The sequence below is a fragment of the Triticum aestivum genome, chromosome 4B (assembly GCF_018294505.1).
Source record: "Triticum aestivum cultivar Chinese Spring chromosome 4B, IWGSC CS RefSeq v2.1, whole genome shotgun sequence".
In the NCBI taxonomy this organism is placed as follows: domain Eukaryota; kingdom Viridiplantae; phylum Streptophyta; class Magnoliopsida; order Poales; family Poaceae; genus Triticum; species Triticum aestivum.
In genome coordinates, this window is record NC_057804.1 from 148,403,884 (window position 1) to 148,423,331 (window position 19,448).

Sequence of the window (19,448 nt, forward strand, 5' to 3'; positions counted from 1 at the left end):
TCTTTCCATCAAATTGCATGTTTAAAGTTTATTATGTAGTTCAAAAACAAAAGTTTGTCCTTCTCAATTTAAGTTTTCAGATGTACAACCAAGTTCCTTCTTCATACCATGTAAATTAAACTATACAGAGCAAGTGATTTTATTTTGCACTGCATGTATGCTTCTGTTCTTGATCCGTAATCCAGTGGTGTGGTGAACCTACCCACTACATCACAATGTCATATTCTGCAATGTCTTAACTATGAACAATGTCATATCATTCTACTATTATTTAAACCATCTCTTTATTTGCCAATCTGAAATGGGATAAATTGACAGCACACTAACCATTGATACTTATGAGTTCTTGATCTGTAATCCAGTGGTGTCGTGAAGCTACCAACTCCTTCACAATGTCATTTCCTGCCATGTCTTGACCTGAACAATACCATATTGTGTTAATGCAATTTTAAATTGTGTCACTTTATTCGTCAATAAGAAATGTGATGAATTGTCAGCACTGATACTTATATGTGCAAAACATGTCATCTGTTTGCTTGTTTATCTTTCAGAGTGAGGAGGATATAAGTGTTAAACAAGCGCAGTCTCATCAGCTTACTCAGCTGCTTGCGCTGTAGATCCCCAGCAGGGCTAACCTTTCTTAAACTCTATTGAAGTGTTGTTGGTTTTGTATATTATTTTGCTAGTGTATTTAATTGCACTGGTGGCGATCATTGATGCCTAGTGTATGTAATATGTTGTCTGCTTGTGCTTTATTATCATAGTGGTGAACTTTGATGCCTAGTGGATGTAATATGCCATAATTTCTTTATTGTATAGTCTAGATTTTTTCTTATTCACGATGCTGCAGTTATTTTACTGTATATATATCCTGTCTTCGCAGTAAACCGGCCAAACCATAAAATTACGGTACATAATCAGGCCGTCATGCAATCATGATGTATTATCCGCATCATGGGCCCCGTCATCCTGGTCCGTTAAAAGGCCTAAATGTAAACTGGCCTACTAGTAGATTTGGGCCTTTAATAGGCCGAGTAAACCGTCGGCCCTCTTTTCGCAAGAAAACTCAATGGGCTTTTAGGAGGCTGAGGAGTAGGTTGGGCCTGAAACGTGCCGAACAGCTCACGGGCCGGCAGCAGCCCGAAATGGACTCCGGCCCATGATTGTGCCAATCAAATCATGGGCTTTTAACAGGCCAAAATTGTCTCGGTCCTTGTTTTGCCCAATCAGATTATCGGCTGCGAGCAGGCCGGATGCAAACCGGGTCGTAGTTAGGCCCAACTATATGACGGGCTTTTAATAGGCCGAAATTAATATATAGTGCCGAAATGTTAAACGGGCCCTTAATCGGCCGAAACTAATATCAGGCCGAATTACTAAATGGGCCTTTAGCAAGTGGGCCCAAAAGCATAGCGTCCAGTTGACGGGCCGAATCTGATATGGGCCATAATTTAGCCCAAAGCCTCTTAAAGGGTCGGACCTGATCTGGACCGTAATTTGGCCTAGAACATGGTAGGCTTTTAACGGGACGGATCTCATATGGGCCATTATTAGGCCCGAAACGTGGCAGGCCATTAATGGACCGGATCAAATATGGGTCGGCATTTGGCCCAAAACATGACAGCCAGTTAACGGGTCGGCCTACTAGGGTCCTCAAAATCTTGCGGGCCTACAGCTGGGCCGGCCCATTATGGTCGGCGAAATCTGGTGGGCCTTTAGCTGGGTCGTCCCATTATGGCCGCAAAAATCTTGTGGGCCTTTAGCTGGGCCGGCCCATTATGGCCGCAAAAATCTTTTGGGCCTTTAGCTGGGCCGGCCCATTATGGTCCACAAAAATCTTGTCGGCCTTTACCTGGGTCGGCCCATTATGACCCGCAAAATCTTGTGGGCCTTTAGCTGGGCCAGCCCATTATGGTCCGCAAAATATCATGGGCCTTTAGCTGGGCCAGCCCATTATGGTCCGCAAAATCTTGTGGGCCTTTAGTTGGGCCGGCCCATTTAAAATTTGTGGGCCACTTTTGGGCCGGTCCACGTGTCACCATATCATCGGCGCATCTCGCCCATTGGATGGGTGACACCTGTGCCAATGCGGAGCTGACACATGTTTCGTCCAGCCAATGATGATTTTACACGTGGAAAATCCCCATTGGTCCGGGCTGTTAACGGGTTAACGGATCCAAAACTGGACCCGATAGCTTAACAGCGTTCCGTTATGGTGGATGCCACGTGTTGGTCACCCTTGACGAAAGCACTTCTGTGACGCGTGATTTATCGTCATGGAAGTGGACACTTCTATGATGATAATTTTGGTAATGTCATGGAACACTTCTACGACAGCATAGGTATGACTATCTTGATTCTGTCATAAAATCATCATGGATGTACATGCATGATAGAAAACATGACCTACTGTGACAAACACGTATCATCACGGAAGTGTATTTTTTTGTAGTGGCACCACCAGGCGCTTGCCGGGGGAGATGGAGGTTGCCGTGCGCCTGCCGCAGGGTGAGCGGGAACCACGCCCGAGGGCACGGGGCGTGTAGTCTTCTTCCCGCACTTCAAGCGCGGGCTCGGCCTTCTTGCGAGCACCTTCTTCTGCGACTTCCTGGAGTTCTTTGGGCTCCAGCCCCATCATCTTGGCATCGATGCCATCGTGCAGCTCTCGGGCTTCGTCGCCCTCTGTTAGGGGTACCTGGGGGTTGAATCTTCGATCGACCTCTGGGTGCGCTTCTTCTCCTTGAAGCAACAGGGGCCAAAGGCCAGGGAGTTTTCTGACTGCAGGGCCGCCATCATCTCGAAGCGGTTGGGCGCTGACTGTGCCAAGATGCCACTGGAGGATTCTGCAAAGAAGTGTTCGAATTCTTTCTTCTACGTCCGCAACCTCGGCGCGGATCACACCAACTTGCCGCCCTTCGTCAACGCGCCGCCGTGGGCGAAGCGGAACTGGGGTTATTACCCCAGGCACCCGTCACAGGAGATACTCAACCTCTGCGAGTGGGTGTCAGAGATGAAGGCGCAGGAGGGGCTCACCGGCACCGACCTCATCGCCGCCTTTATTATGCGTCGGGTTCTTCCGCTGCAACGATGCAGCTGCCCATCGGTCAGATGACTGGTCTTCAAGATCCCAACCACATGTCGGTCATGCGCTTGGGGGCGGACCAGATTGCGTGCCGGGTCAACGACATCTCCAAGGCCGCACTGCAGGATGACTAGCAGTTCGGCAAGCCGCCATACAGCCACTCGAATCCGGCGCCCATGGTGAGTCCTTGGTCTCCGTATTTTGCTGCTGCACATCTTCTTATCCGTCCTGATGCGATGCAGGAGGTGCTTCTGAATGCCATCCAGCAGCCTTACGCTCGGGCGCCGTCGCAGGTGGTGCGGGCCGCGTCGTAGGAGCCCGTGGCCCACAGCGGAGGGGAGGAGGCGGCCGCCGACATCGGCGCAGGGCGCCACGCGGGTAAGTTTTGCTTTCCTATTCCTTGATTTCTCGGGCGCGACGCGGCGTGGGTAATGTTGATGTGGGCCGTTGATGTAGTGGTGTTGGGCGGAGGAGGCGGCGGTGCGAGCGATGTCGGGTGGTCGCAGGGGGCGCCGGCGGTGGATCGGCCGCACGAGAAGTACAACATCATGCCGCGGTCCCCGGTCGTGAACCGCGTGGCGGACCTGGCCGGGGGTGCGAGGCCGACCACCAAGAGGAGGCACGACGCTGCACAGGAGAGGCCAGCAAGGCCTGCCGTTCTGCTGTTGTCGGGGTTAGTTCTTCTCTTACTTGCATCTGAGCGACAGAGCGTCCCTGCCTGTTATTTACTTCGTCTTGGACTTCAGGTCGCCGATCGCGCTCGCGAGGGCGGCGGCGGATGCCGCGTCCACCTAGGGCGCCACGTTCCGGAGGAGCCGGTCCGGCCTCGTCGACCAGGACGAGGAGGAGGAGCCGGTGGATCCGGATCTTGGCCTGGGCCCAGCCGACGCTGAAGTCTTGGCCTGGTGGGACCAGAACAGGGCCGAGGCGGAGCTGGAGGCGGCATCGGTCCAGGCCTGGATCAACGCCGCAACGACGTGGGCGTGAGCTGGTGAGGAGCCGGCATGGCTGGAGATGCCGAAGGGGACGGTGGTGGCGACGACGGTCTTCGAGCCGTTGTCGGTGAGGGAGCGCGGCCAAGGAGGCCGTGCGGAGGTGGTGGACCTTTACCGGGAGGTCGTGGTCATCGAGGATGACACCCCGCCGCGGGCCGACGCGGTTGAGCGGGCGGGGGTCGACGGAGGCGGCGGCGACGCCGTCTTGGAGGAGGCACCACGCATGCCGCCATAGGGGATGCCCCAAGCGTCGGCGAGCGAGGCGCCGCTGGTGGTGGCGCCGTAGGCCACCCCGGCTGTCGAGCCAGTGGTGGTGCCGCAGGCCGAGCCAGTGGCGGCGCCGGAGAGGGTGTCGAAGGAGGCACCGGCCGCGGGGGGAGCGGCCGGCGGAGAGCATGCCCTGGTGCCCAGGCCAAGGGGACGTCGGTCCGCTGGGTCGCTGCCGGCATGGGGCGGGGCCAGCGTAGTCTTCAGGCCCCAGACCCAGGAGGAGGCGGTGATGGAAGCCGTCAGCCACCGTTTGCGCGGGCAGACACACCGGATCGAGGCCTTCGCCCAGGCCGAGGTGGAGCAGATGCGGGAGCTGGAGTGTGCCGTGCTGGTAAGCTCCTTTATCGTCTTCTGATACTTCTTCTTTTCTAGCTTCTTCTTTGTGGGGGCGCGCTAGCGCACCCATTGGGTGTAGCCCCCGAGGTTCGGGCCAACTATATAGTAGTTGGGTCGAATCTTTAAAATGTCGTCTTTGTGCTGATCGTTGCCTTTTACAGCAACTGGATGCCTACCGGGTCAGCGCCTTCAATCGTCTCCTGGGTAAGTATCGAGAGCTCTAGGAGCAGCTTGCCACCAAGGAGGAGGAGCTCCGCGTCGTCGCAGGTATTTTTTGTGCTCTTTTCTAGTGGGGGGCGCTAGCGCACCCACTGGGTGTAGCCCCCGAGATTCGGGCCAACTATGTAACAGTTGGGTCGAATCTTAAAACTGGTCCTTTGTTTCCGAATCTTCTTTTTGTAGCCGAGGTGCTGTCTCGGAAGACCCGGCTGTTTCAGGCCGGCCTCCACTATGACCAGCCTATGGTGGGGAGGCGTAGCAGGCCCTGGCCGAGGCGGACCAGCAATGCGGAAAGATGGCCGATGACAAGGGCCAGCTCCAGGCCGAGGTGGAGCGCCTGAAAGGGCAGATGGCTGCGGCGGAGGAGGCTCGCTGCCGTGAAGCATCCGAGAAGGCGACCGAGTACAAGGACGCTGAGCTGAAGGTGTCCCTTGCCAAGGTGGCCAACTTGGAGAAGACGCTCCAGGAGCGTGACCGCACCATTAATCGGGAGCGGCGCGGTATGTTGCTTGAAGCATAGCACCTGGAAGAGTCCTTCTCTAGTAAGTGCTTTCTCGAGTTCTACCAGGTTGGAATCCCGGTTCTTGTCCTTGGTGACTTTTTTCTGACTTGCTTTGCTTTCTGGCAGGGGCCTTCACGGAGATGCACCAGCTGGCGGAAGAGGCCGTCCGCTTTCAGTGTGACCCGCTGGGGGTCGTTGGCTCCAGGACCAACCTGCAAGTGGCTTGGACTTTCCGGGAGATCACAACCGCCGCCGAGGCTCCTCTGCAGGTCTTGGGCGATCAAATGGGCCGGCTCTCCCAGGCTGGCACGGCGATGACGGCGGCCCTGTGGCCGGGCTCCATTGCGTCGACAAACTTCACGCGGCTGGCGCGTTGGTTGGAGATGGGGCCGAACCGGCTCCATGAGTGGCGTGTTTCCGCTGCCCGTGACGGTGCCTAGATGGCACTCAGGTTTGTAGTGTCCTGGCACCCGGACCTGCAACTGGTCGCGTTGATGGGCCAACAGGCCGGCTAGGAGGAGCATCTGTAGGCGCAGCCCGGGTGGGTCGCTGCCCGGGCCAGCTACATCACCGGGTTCGCCTTCCATGACATGTTCCACCCAAGCAGGTGGAAGATGGCGGAGTCGTGCCTAGCGATGACTACGGCCTGCTTCTGCACGACCCGGAGGGCAGCTCCGAGGAGACGGACGTCTACCGCGATGGGGGTGCTGAGGAGGAAGGCACCGGTGCTTCGGCGGACTCGGAGGCCGTCGCGGGGGAGTCGTCAGCTACGCGACCCAGCGCTGGAGATGCCTGAGGCTGCCCTGTTATGTCTTAGTGAAAATTTCCATTAGGTAGCAGGCCCACCCACCCACTGGGGGTTTTGGGTGTAATGAACTCTGGCCATGGGCCCGTCCTTTAATATTTTGTGATGTGTATATTTCGTGGATGCATGTGCTTTTGCTTTTCGTTTTTTGAGCCGTTTTCTTGCTATTTTCCTCTCTCGAACCCCCCCCCCCCCCCGTGAGTCTGGCGGCCGAGGCTCTGGTCTGTGACAAGGAGTTCAGTTCTTTGAGAGGAGCGCGCAGTACTTAGGCTTTCAAAATGTTGAGCGCGAGCAAAACGCCCACTGGGCCGGCTGACGGCAATCTGGCACAGCCGGTTGGCGGGCAGTTAGTCGTGCGGCCATTTTTTAAAAGTGATGGGCCGAGTTGGTCGACCCAGCGTCCTTTGACTTAGTGTTTGAGGCGTGCTGGTGCTCTGGACCATTGTGCTTGCCAGCCGACATCCGAAGCCAGTTCTGTGGCCTAGGGCGAAGTGGCGGGCCAAGGAAGGCGGCGGGTGGCGACCAAGCTGGCCAACCCCCGAGCCCCCAGGTCGAGCTAGTCGGACCGGTGGCCGGGTTTAAGAGCAAAGTGGTGCTTAAATGTAGGAGACACAATAACTTGGTCAGAAAAGGGCAGCCCCTGAGTGTCGTTCCGGGACTCCATAGTTTCATGCGATTACAAAAGGCAGCGATACATACGTACATACAGCTAACTGTAAAATGGGCGGAGGAGTTCCGCGTTCAACGGACGGGTTGTTTCTTCACCGGCGGTGTCCCTCTTGCGCTTGTTTGATTTGCGTGCATCGATGAGGTAGTAGGCATTGCGATTGCACAAGGCCCTGCTGACGATGAACGGGCCCTCCCATGGAGGGGACAGTTTGTGCTGCCCGGCTTGCTCTTGGACGAGTCGGAGGACGAGGTCTCCCTCGCAGAATGTGAGGGGCTTGATCTTCTTGTTGTGGTAGTGCCTCAGGCCTTGCTGGTAGATGGCCGAATGGCTGAGCGCCAGGAGGCGGGCTTCTTTGAGTAGGTGAATGCCATCTTCGCGGGCTTCCTTGGCTTCGGCTTCTATGTACATCGCGACACGTGGCGAGTCGAACTCAACGTTGGTCGGGATGACAGCTTCGGCTCCATAGACAAGGAAGAACAGGTTGAACCCGGTCGACCTGTTTGGCGTGGTTCGGAGACTCCAGAGGACGACCGGCAACTTGTCGAGCCAACTGCCGGCTAAGCAGATGAGCGGCTCGACGAGCCGCGGCTTGATGCCGGATAGGATGAGGCCGTTGGCCCACTCGACCTGCCCATTGGACTGCAGGTGCACAACGGAGGCTATGTCGAGGCGGATACCGGAGATGGAGCAGTATTGCGCGAGCGCGCCCTTGGCGAAGTTGGTGCCATTGTCCATGATGATGTTGTTCAGCATGCCATAGCGTACTGCGATGTCTTTGATGAACCGGACGGCCATCGGCCCGTCCAGCTTCTTGATTGGCCATGCTTCGATCCACTTGGTGAACTTGTCCACCGCCACCAGCAAATGCGCCATGCCTCCTCGGGCGGTTTTGAAGGGCCCCACCATGTCGAGTTCCCAGACCGCGAAGGGCCAAGCGATCGAGATGGTCCGAAGAGCTGACGCCGGCTGGTGGTTGCGCTTGATGAAGCGCTGGCATCCCTCGCACTTGAGGACGTGTGATTCGGCATCTTGGAGGGCCGTAGGCCAGTAGAAATCATGGCGAAAAGCCTTGGCCACCAAGGACCACGAGGCGGCGTGGTGCCCGCCCTCGCCCTAGTGTATGTCGAGGAGGATCTCAATGCCTTGGTCCTGCTCGACGCAGCGCTGGAACACACCGGTGGAGCTGCGCTTGACAAGCTCGTTGTTGATGATGTTGTATGCGGACGCCCGGCGCTGCACCTGTCGGGCTTCGGTCTCGTCCATGGGGAGGACCCCATTCTCCAGGAACTCTGAGATGGGCAGGGCCCAAGATGGGGCCGTCACCACAGCGAAGACGTCCACCAGGGCAGGTTCCGGGTCGGCAGTCCCCGAGCTAGGTTGAGCAGCCCCCGGGTCTCGGATGGCGGCGGCCGGGTCGAGGGTGATGGTGGCCGGGTTGGCGGCTTCAGTCCCCGGGCAGGGTTCGGAAGTCCCCGGGCCGGGTTGAGGTGCGGCCGGGTCGTCCGGGACATGGATGGACTCGGAGCCCGGAGATGGCTTGACAGACGGCTTGTGCAGGTGCTCGAGGGAGACGCCGGACGGGATGGACTGCTGGGACGAGGCGATTTTGGTGAGCGTGTTAGCTGCCTCATTTTCCGCGCATGGGACGTGGAGGAACTCACAGCCTTCAAAGAATCCGGACAGCTTCTGGACGAGGAAACGGTAGCTCGCCATGTTGGGGTTGCGGGCGTCCCACTCGCTGAAGCACTATTGTACCACCAAATCCGAGTCGTCATAGCATAGGATGCGCCGGATGCCTAGTTCCTTGGGAAGCCGGAGGCCGTGCACAAGGGCTTCGTAATCAGCGACGTTGTTGGAGGCGGTGAAGTGGATTTGGAGCGCGTAGCGGAGTCGGTCGCCCTTCGGGGAAGACAGCACAATGTCGGCCCCTAGGCCGAGACGCATCTTGGAGCCGTCGAAGTGCATGCGTCTGTGTGTTGAGTCTGATGGCGGTGGCAGGTACTGGGTCTAGGTCCAGTCGACGAGGAAGTCGGCCAGGGCCTGGGACTTGATCATGGTGCGGGGCTCGTAGAGGATGGTGTGGTAGGCTAGCTCGAGCGCCCACTTGGCGACCTGGCCAGAGGCGTCCCGGCACCCTATGATCTCGCCGAGGGGGGTCGTGCTGACCACGGTGACAACATGCTCTTCGAAGTACTGCTTCAGTTTCTTGGCGGTGAAGTACACGCTGTAACACATCTTCTGCTAGTGCGGGTAGTTCTTCTTGGAGGCGGAGAGCACCTCGCTCAGGTAGTAGACCGGGCGCTGGACGGCTTGGACCATGCCCCTCCCTAGTTGCTCGACCACCAGCACCATGCTGACCGACCGTAGGTCGCGGTAATTTAGAGCAACAGCGGCTCCTTCTCAACCGGCGTGGCTAGGACCGGCGCGGTGGAGAGCATGCGCTTGAGGTCCCAGAAGGCCTCGTCCGCCTGGTCGTTCCATTCAAACGGCATCGTCTTCTTCATCAGTTCCTATAGGGGCAAGGCCCTCTCGCCCAGCCGGCTGAGAAACCGGCTGACCGAGGCCAAGCAGCTGGTGAATTTCTGGACATCATGTAGCCAAGCCGACTTGCGCATACACTTGATGGCCCTGATCTTCTCCGGGTTTGCCTCAATGCCGCGCTCTGAGACGAGGAAGCCGAGTAGCTTTCCGGCTGGGACGCCGAAAACCACTACTTCGAGTTGAGCTTGACTTTGTATTCGCGCAAGTTGGCGAATGTTTCCATCAGGTCGTCGAGGAGCTTGAGGTGCTGCTTGGTCTTCACCACGATGTCGTCCACGTAAATGTGGATGTTGCGGCCGAGTTGCTGCAGCAAGCATTTCTGCATGCAGCGCTGAAAGGTGGCGTCAGCGTTCTTCAAGCAGAACGACATGGTAATGTAGCAATACGCCCCAAAGGGCATGATGAAGGACGTCTTCAGGGTGTCGGCCGGGTCCAGCTTGATCTGGTGGTAGCCGAAGTAAGCATCCAGGAAGGACAGGAGCTCGCACCCGGCGGCCGAGTCGATGACTTGGTCGATCCGCGGGAGGGCGAACAGATCCTTGGGACAGGCCTTGTTCAGGCTAGTATAGTCGATGCACATGCGCCAGGTGTTGTTCTTCTTCAGGACTAGGACTAGGTTGGCCAGCCACTCGGGGTGGAACACTTCCATGATGAAGCCGGCCGCCAAAAGCTTGGCGACTTCTTCACTGATGGTTCTTCTCTTCTCTTCGGAGAAACATCGTAGGGTTGGCGGAAAGGCTTGGCGTCCTTGCGGATGTGGAGTTTGTGCTCGGCGTACTTCCTCGGGATACCCGGCATGTCCTTTGGGGTCCATGCAAAAATATCCCGATTCTCACGGAGGAAGTCGACGGGCTCGCCTTCCTATTTGCTGTCGAGGTGGGTGCCTACGACAACATACTTGCTGTAGCTGTGGTCTTCCGGGTTCAGCTTCACTTTCTTGGTCTCCTTGGAGGGCTTGAAGGCGGCCTCGTCAGCCGGCTCCTCGGCCAGGATCGGCGCGGCTGATGTCTTGCTAGCCAGGGCGACGATCCGGTCGAGCTGGCGCCGCTCCTCTGCTATGACCAGCGACTCGGCCATCTTGGCACCGTCTCGGGCGCACTCCAGGGACTTGCGGTAGTCGCCGGTGATGGTGATGAGGCCCTTCAGACCCGGCAGCTTCATCTTCAGGTAGGCGTAGTGGGGGACCGCCATGAACTTGGCGAGCGCGGGTCGGCCCAGCAGCGGGTGGTACGCGCTGGACAGGTCCACCACCTCAAACCAGATTGGTTCGCGTCGAAAGTGATTGTTGTCGCTGAATGGGACGTTGAGCCGGACCCGGCCAATGGGGGAGCAGGAGAGGCCGGGAACGATGTCGTGGAAGATCGTCTGGGTTGGCTCCAGGTCCTTAGCCTCGAGGCCGAGTTTGGTCATGGTGTCGCGGTAGAGGATGTTGATGCTGCTGCCGCTGTCGATGAGGACTCAGGAAAGCTTGCACGTGCGCCAAGGTGTGACGATGGTGGGGTTGAGGACAAGGGCGTAGCCACCCGTATTCGACATAATAGTCGGGTGGTCTTCCCGGGTCCATGTCACCCGGCGGTCCGGCCAGTGCATGTACTTCGGCTTGGCCGGGATGACGGTGTTCACCTCCTGCCGAAGAAGACGTTCGTTGCGCTTGTCATCGCCGATGCTGGTGAAGATGACGTAGGCCGCGTTTTGATCCGGGTAGACGTCATCGCGCATGGCGCCGCCAGCTGGGGGCGGCAGAGGAGGCGGGGGCGGCTGACCCGCGCCTAGAGCCGGAGCTGGAGGAGGCGGGACGTCACTCCTCATTATGCGCTTGGTGATGCCACACTACCGAAGCGTGTGCGTGGATGGCCTTGCGCCGCTATGATGCTTGCAGGAGGCGTCGAGCATCTCTTCGAAGCTCATGGTGGTTTTCCACGCCGCCTTGCCGGTCTACCGGCGCTTGGCTGCGGGCTCGGTGGCCGTGACGAGCCGGTTGTCGTAGCGCTGAGCCGGTTGGTTGGCCTTGTGCTTGTTGTTCTGCTCGTCGTGCTGCTATCGGCTGCCTTCGCCAGCCGGCTTCAGAGGGGGAACCGGCTTTGCTTTGTCGGCTTCATCCAGCACCACCTGGATCTTCATGGCGGAGTCGGCGTTGGCGTACTTTTTTCGCATCACCATGAGTGCGACCATGGTGACCGACTCAGAGCGCAAGAGCTTGTGCTTGAGGAGGGTGCCATCTCGGCACTCGTTGACGAAGAAATGGATTGCCTGAACCTCGTGGACACCATCGGAGCTGTTCCGGAGCTCGGTCCAGCGTGTGAGGTACTCACGCCAGTTTCTGTCGGCCCCTGCACGCACATGGCGAGCTGGCTGGGGCAGTCGGGTCGCCGGCAAGTCCCCGTGAAGTTGCAGATGAAGGCCTACTCAAAATCACGTGTTGACGCTGCCGACCGGCAGACTGTTCAACCAGGTGCGGGCCGACCCCTGGAGCATGAGCGGCACGTAGCGCACGGCGAGTCGGTGGTTGCCGCATGCGATGCCAACGGTGGTGGTGTAGTCGGTGAGCCAGTCCTCCGGCTTCACGGTCCCGTTGTACTTGGGGGTGTCATGGGGGAGCGTAAACTCTTTGGTAAAGGGCTCGTTCCGGATGCATGGGTCGAAGCATGCCGGCCCGACGGCGCCGCTCTCTTCCAACTCCATGCAGAAAGCGAGCCGGTCGAGGCGGTGGCGAGCGTTGGTGTCATCGATGGCACATGCACCGAGTCGACTGGCGACTGAGCCATGGGGGGGCGGGTCGGTTGGAGCAGGACGCCGGCCGGGCTGGTCGAGTCCGTGTCGGTTTTCCGGGGCCAGCTCGTCGCCTAAGCCACTGGCGGCTGTCGGGGCCGGGTCGTGCCGGGTTTGGGTGCGGTCGGAGTGTGCTTCACCGAGTGGTGAGGACGCCGTGTGCTGATGATCGCCGAGCTCGCCAGCGTGGGTGGGGCCCCGGCTTGGCGAGTTGGTTGAGGCAGTCCTGCTGCGCGTTGGCCACATCGAGGAGGTCGTTCATCCGCTTGATGCGCTCCCTCAGTTCCTCGCCCATGAGCTGGTCCAGGCCGACTGCGACAGCCTAGGCAGCATGCATGTTCTTAATGGGAGTCTCGTAGATGGGCGGGATGGCGCCCAAGGCGCAGCCGATCGCGCCGCCCCGGGCTCGCACATCGGCGACCCGGCTTGGCTCGGCGGCGGCAGGCGTGAAGCCGTAGGCGGTGTTGCGCTCCAGCTGAGTGGAATCTAGGCGACGCTGCATGGCGGCGAGCATCTCGGTCAGGTCCAACAGGTGTTAGTGGTTCTCCTCGACCCGGGCCCGGGCCTCGGCGACGTTGGAGGCGTCGAGGTCGGTGCCAATGGGGGCGCGAAGGATCTGCATCGCTGCGTGCAACGGGTTGGGCGAGGCTGTCGGACCTGCTGCGGCCTTAGCTTCGGCGGCCTTCCTCACCGCGCTCGACGAGGAGGAGGCGTCGGTGCCGGTGACGAAGACCTCCACGTGGACGTCCATTGCCCCGGTGGGAGCACTACCGCCGAGGGAGAGGGAGGAGTCGAAAAAGTCAAGTACCTCGCTAGGGTACTCATCGGCCGTGGGCGCATCGGAGATGCACAACGCGGCGAAGGAGGCGGCGAGCGCGTCGATGACATCATCCGCCAGTGTGACGGGTGAGGGAGTCCTGGATTAGGGGGTGTCCGAACAGCCGGACTATATACTTTGGCCGGACTGTTGGACCATGAAGATACAAGACTCAAGACTTCATCCCGTGTCCGGATGCGACTCTCCTTTGCGTGGAAGACAAGCTTGGCGATCCGGATATTAGATCTCCTTCTTTGTAACCGACTCTGTGTAACCCTAGCCTCCTTCGGTGTCTATATAAACCGGAGGGTTTAGTCCATAGAGGGACGATCATAATCATAATCATCATAGGCTAGCTTCTAGGGTTTAGCCTCTACGATCTCGTGGTAGATCAACTCTTGTAATACTCATATCATCAAGATCAATCAAGCAGGAAGTAGGGTTTTACCTCCATCGAGAGGGCCCGAACCTGGGTAAAACATCGTGTCCCCTACCTCCTGTTACCATTAGCCTTAGACGCACAGATCGGGACCCCCTACCCGAGATCCGCCGGTTTTGACACCAACAACGGGCTCGTCAGAGTCGGAGAGGATCCCCGTCTGAAGCATGCTCCCGGCCAGGACCTCGAGCTGCCCCATGGTGGGCGCCAACTGTTGTGGTGGGTGCACGGCAGATGCCATGGGATGGCTAAAGAGAGGAGGAGGCTCGAGGGCACTGGTGGGCTCTAGAGGCAAGGTTGGCATGAGCGAGCGCGGGAGACAAGACATACCCAGGTTCAGGGCTCTCCGGAGAGATAATACACCTAGTCCTGTCGAGTGTGGTTGATGTGTGATAGTACATAGTTGCTCCTAGAGCTGTATGGAGGAAGAAGGAAGGCCGGCCAGGGCTTAGGCTGCTCCTTCTCCATGTATGTGTGTTCTACTGATCGGTTGGCTACGTTAGTGTGTGCTTGCCTGTATGCATGAGGGGTCCTGGGGGGGTTATAGGCCAACCCCTAGGGGTACAATGGTAATGTTACAGGGCCATAGGGCCGGGTTGTCAGCGTCTGGGAACCCGGAGCTGGGACCCGCCGGGTGCCTGTGGTTCGCCGGGTTCCCCTAGGTGCGGGCCTCGGTTGCCTAGGGACACTGTTCACCGTCTTGTCGATCGTCAGGGAGTAGCCGAGTCGAGTCGGGTATAGTGGCGCTTCGTCAGGTCGCCGCTTGCTGGCGTCAGCAGTGATGACGGGGGTATTGTTGCCACGCCGGCCCTGGTCAGCGGGCAGGTGAGGGGCACTATAGCCACGCTCCAGCTGACCAGAGGCATGGGCGGGGCACTGTTGCCTCGGTCATTGGTAGATGATGACTCATCCCATCGTACAGCCTGGATGGGATGGGAGCTGACCCGTGGCTGGGTTGAGGAACACGCCAAGGATGGAGCTGGCTTGTTGGGGAAGTCTTAGTGTGTCGGGTTCGGCTGCCTTGAGCTGGTTGTTGGGGCCGAGTCGAGGAGCTTGGCTGGGTCATAGAGTTCGGCCGGGTCGAGGGGCTTGGCCAGGTTGAGCGACCCGACCAAGCGTGGGCCGGCTTGAGGGGCGATGCTGGCTCCGTTGTTTTCGAAAAGGACATGGGTTCCATTGCCTGCCCGGGGTTCATCCCCCCGACAGTATGGATCCCGGTGCCATACTAGTTTTCTTTCTCATGGATGCTGCTATAGGATTTAATGTACTTTCAATCATTCTACATTAGTGAAAATCAACACTCTGCTACTTTTTGTTAAAAAGCAATATGATATTAGTTATTTTTAGCGGCTATGTTTTCAAAATTATGCTTGTATTAATTTAATATGTCTTTGGCACCGTATTTATCAATTCCAGACAAACATGTTCATGGATAGCGAGCGGGACACTAGCCGAGCAAGGCACAGCTAGCAGATGAGTCGGAATGTTAGCAGCACGGCACGCCAAGGCCGGCCCACCTGACATAGCGGCAAGGGCGCCAAAGATGTTGCACCGTGCTTATCACAAGGACGAGATGAGAGAGTCATTAGGGAGGACCTAAGCGGTATGACGTGGCACTAGTTTGAGTGGGGTTTGGGGGTTTTAGTGGCTGTTTAGATTAGTTTAATTAGAATTATGAATATTTGACCATCGGAGAGCTACATTGGTTCAAAAATGTCATTTTCTCTCTCTTTATAAAAGGACTAGCCAACCCTCTCATTTCCCACACTCAAACACAGATGATCCCAACTAGTACATTAGCTTCAATGGAAGTGGGAGGGTGGGCCACCTCGAGGGATAACTCTCCAAGTGATGGGAGGCGATCGGCTGGCGATCCTGGGCTGCCGCTAGGGTTAGGTTTTCTCATTGAGGGAGTCCTGGATTAGGGGGTCCTCAGACAGCCGGACTATATGCTTACACCGGACTGTTGGACTATGAAGATACAAGATTGAAGACTTCGTCCTGTGTCTGGGTGGGACTCTCCTTTGCTTGGCAGGCAAGCTTGGCAATTCCGATATGTAGATTTCCTTCTCTGTAACCGACTCTGTGTAACCCTATCCCCCCTCCGGTGTCTATATAAACCGGAGGGTTTAGTCCGTAGGACAATAACAATCATAATCATAGGCTAGCTTCTAGGGTTTAGCCTCTACGATCTCGTGATAGATCAACTCTTGTAATACTCATATCATCAAGATCAATCAAGCAGGAAGTAGGGTATTACCTCCATAGAGAGGGCCCAAACCTGGGTAAACATCGTGTCCCCCGCCTCCTTTACCATTGGCCTTAGATGCACAGTTCGGGACTCCCTACCCGAGATCCGCCGGTTTTGACACCAACATTGGTGCTTTCATTGAGAGTTCCACTGTGTCGTCACCATAAGGCTTGATGGCCCCTTCAATCGTCCACAACGACGCGGTCCAGGGCGAGGTGTTCCTCCCCGGACAGATCTTTGTATTCGGCAGCTTCGCACTGCGGGCCAACTTGCTTGGCCATCTGGAGCAGATCGAGAGCTACGCCCCTGGCCATCAGGTCAGGTTTGGAAGCCTGAATTACACTGCCGATATCCACGGAGACTTGATCTTCGATGGATTCGAGCCCACGACAGGTGCGCCCCACAGTTGCAATGAGCATGACTTAGATCTGCCATCGGATGGTGTTCGGGAGATCACACCAGCAGCTGCCCCGGCTTTAAGTCCGGAGCAGATCATGCCATCCGAGGACGGGTGGATGGACCCCGCCACCGAGGCCGCATACTCAGCGGTGATAGAGCCGAACACAGATCTCACTTCCAAGGAGGTCTGTGTTATTGGACCCTCGGACTCGTCTTCGGCCATAGGCTCCCAACCACGTGCATCCGTACCCATTGGATCTAACTGGGCACCGATCATGGAGTTTAGCTCCGCGGATATCTTTCAGCACTCTCCCTTGGGCGACGTGCTAAACTCATTAAAATCTCTCTCCCTTTCAGGAGACTCTTGGCCGAACTATGTCCGGCTCGAGTGGGAAGTGGACAACGAAGAAATTCATCACCCACCCACCACCCACTTAATATCCACTGTTGACAAATTAATCGACATGCTCGATTTCAACTCCAAAGACATCAATGGTATGGACGACGATGTCGGAGAAGAACAGGAACCACCGCCCACAGGGTGCTGGACTACCACCTCATCATATGATATATATATATGGTGGACACACCCAAAGAATATGATGGCGAGGATCAAAAGGATGCAACGGAGGGTGACCCTATCGAGAAGCAATCTAAGCGCCGACGTCATCGGCGCCGCTCTAAACCCCGCCATAGCAAAAATAGCAATAACGGCACAAGAGACAATAGCACTCCAGATGATGCCGAAGACGAAAACAATCCCGCCCAGCCAAGCTTCGAACAAGCCAGATGGGAGGATGGGAAAGCTAGCCATGATGAACAGGCAATGGATGGAGACTCGGAGGATGACAATTACATGCCCCTCTCCGAAGACGAGGTGAGCCTCGGCAACGAAGAATTTATCGTGCCTGAGGATCCCGTCGAGCAGGAGCGCTTCAAGCGTCGGCTTATAGCCACTGCAAAGAGCCTGAAGAAAAAACAGCAGCAGCTTCAAGCTAATCAAGATCTGCTAACAGATAGATGGACTGAGGTCCTGGCAACCAAGGAATATGGACTCGAGTGCCCAACCAAAAGTTACTCGAAGCAGGTTGTTACCTCAATTCGAGGATGAGGCACTAGAGCCTACACTACCGGCGTAGGATGCGGCTGACTGGCCACCTCATGGCCGAGACAAAGCGGCGTATCAGCCCGAACACCAGCCCGCACCCCGTTGCCAAACAAATAAAAACACGAAGGCCCGGGGCTACACGCAGGACCTACGAACCGAATTGGAAGATAAAGCAGGACTGTCAAGATCAATCTACAGATCACGGGGGCGCGCCCCCAACGCGTGACGATGACCGCCACGCCTGATATACTAAATACAAATCCGATGGGCTGAATAAAACAAACCAGACTCATTTGAACTGCGTCGTGATGTAGCCCGTCATAGAGGCGCTGCAAGCCCCCTATGCTTCACTGATGAAGTAATGGAGCATGAATTCACATAAGGGTTCAAGCCTGTGAACATTGAACCATATGATGGGACAACAGACCCCGCGGTATGGATCGAAGATTTCCTTCTCCACATTCACATGGCCCACGGCGATGATCTACATGCCATCAAGTACCTCCCACTAAAACTCAAGGGACCGGCTCGGCACTGGCTGAATAGTCTACCGGCAAACTCCATTGGCAGTTGGGAGAACCTGGAAGACGCATTCCTGGATAACTTCCAGGGCACTTATGTGTGACCACCGGATGCTGATGATTTAAGTCACATAACCCAAGAGCCCGGAGAGTCAGCCAGGAAATTCTGGACTCGGTTCCTAACTAAAAAGAACCAAATTGTCGACTGACCGGACACCGAAGCCCTAGCGGCCTTTAAGCATAGCATCCGTTATGAGTGGCTTGCCCGACACCTCGGCCAAGAGAAGCCGAAGTCCATGGCAGCCCTCACGACACTCATGACCCGCTTTTGTGCGGGCGAGGATAGCTAGTTGGCTCGTAGCAACAGCACACCAAGAAATCCTGGCACCTCAGATGCCAGAGATAACAACGGCAAGCCCCGACGCAACAGACACAAGCGTCGCAATAATGGCGATAACACCGAAGACACGGCCGTCAATGCCTGATTCAGTGGCTCCAAGTCTGGTCAATGGAAAAGGCCATTTAAAAGAAACAGTTCGGGCATGTCCAGTCTGGACCGCATACTCGATCGCTCATGTCAAATTCATGGCACCCCCGGCAAACCAGCCAACCACACCAATAGAGAATGTTGGGTATATAAATAGGCCGGCAAGTTGAATGCCAAAAACAAGGAAAAGGGGCTGCATAGTGATGACGACGAGGAACCCCGGCCGCCGAATATAGGAGGACAGAAGAAATTTCCTCCCCAAGTAAAAATGGTGAATATGATATACGCCACCCATATTCCCAAGCGGGAGCGGAAGCATGCACTAAGGGACGTCTACGCGATGGAGCCAGTCGCCCCAAAATTCAACCCATGGTCTTCCTGTCCGATCACCTTTGATCGCAGGGACCATCCGACCAGTATCCGCCATGGCAGCTCAGCCGCACTGGTCCTTGACCCAATCATTGACGCATTCCACCTCACACGAGTCCTCATGGACGGCGGCAGCAGCCTGAACCTGCTCTATCAGGATACAGTGCGAAAAATGGGTATCGATCCCTCAAGGATCAAACCCACCAAAACCACCTTCAAAGGTGTCATGCCAGGTGTAGAGGCCTGTTGCAGGGGCTCAATCACAATGGAAGTAGTCTTTGGATCTCCGGACAACTTTCGAAGCGAGGAGTTAATCTTCGATATCGTCCCCTTCCGCAGTGGCTATCATGCACTGCTCAGACGAACCGCATTCGCTAGATTCAATTCGGTGCCGCACTATGCCTACCTCAAGCTCAAGATGCCAGGACCTCGCAGGGTTAAGAAGTACGGAGCATCCTCCTTAGGCAGACCTCCAAATCGGCAATAAAGCCCCCGGACACCGTCAAGCGAGTCCGAAGTACTCTACAACAGGATCATCCAGCCCGTCCAGAGCTCGCCTAGCAATTCGGCCTCCATCCTAGTCCTAGTCAAGCGATGAAATTTGTGCCGCACGTACATAATTACGCACTTAAAATACCATGGGCATAGACGGAGGCACATCTAGAATGAGATCCACAATGCGGTTCAACCACCCCAGGACCCATATACCTTCACCCTTTTCTTTCTTTCAGGTCCCTATCTTCTTGAGGCTCTTCCGATAACCTAATTATCGGACCCATCGCGGGACGGAAACACCAAGGAGGCAAGGAGCTTTGACGTACGAGGGAATCCCCAGGTGGTCTCTGATAACGATCGCCATACCTGTTTT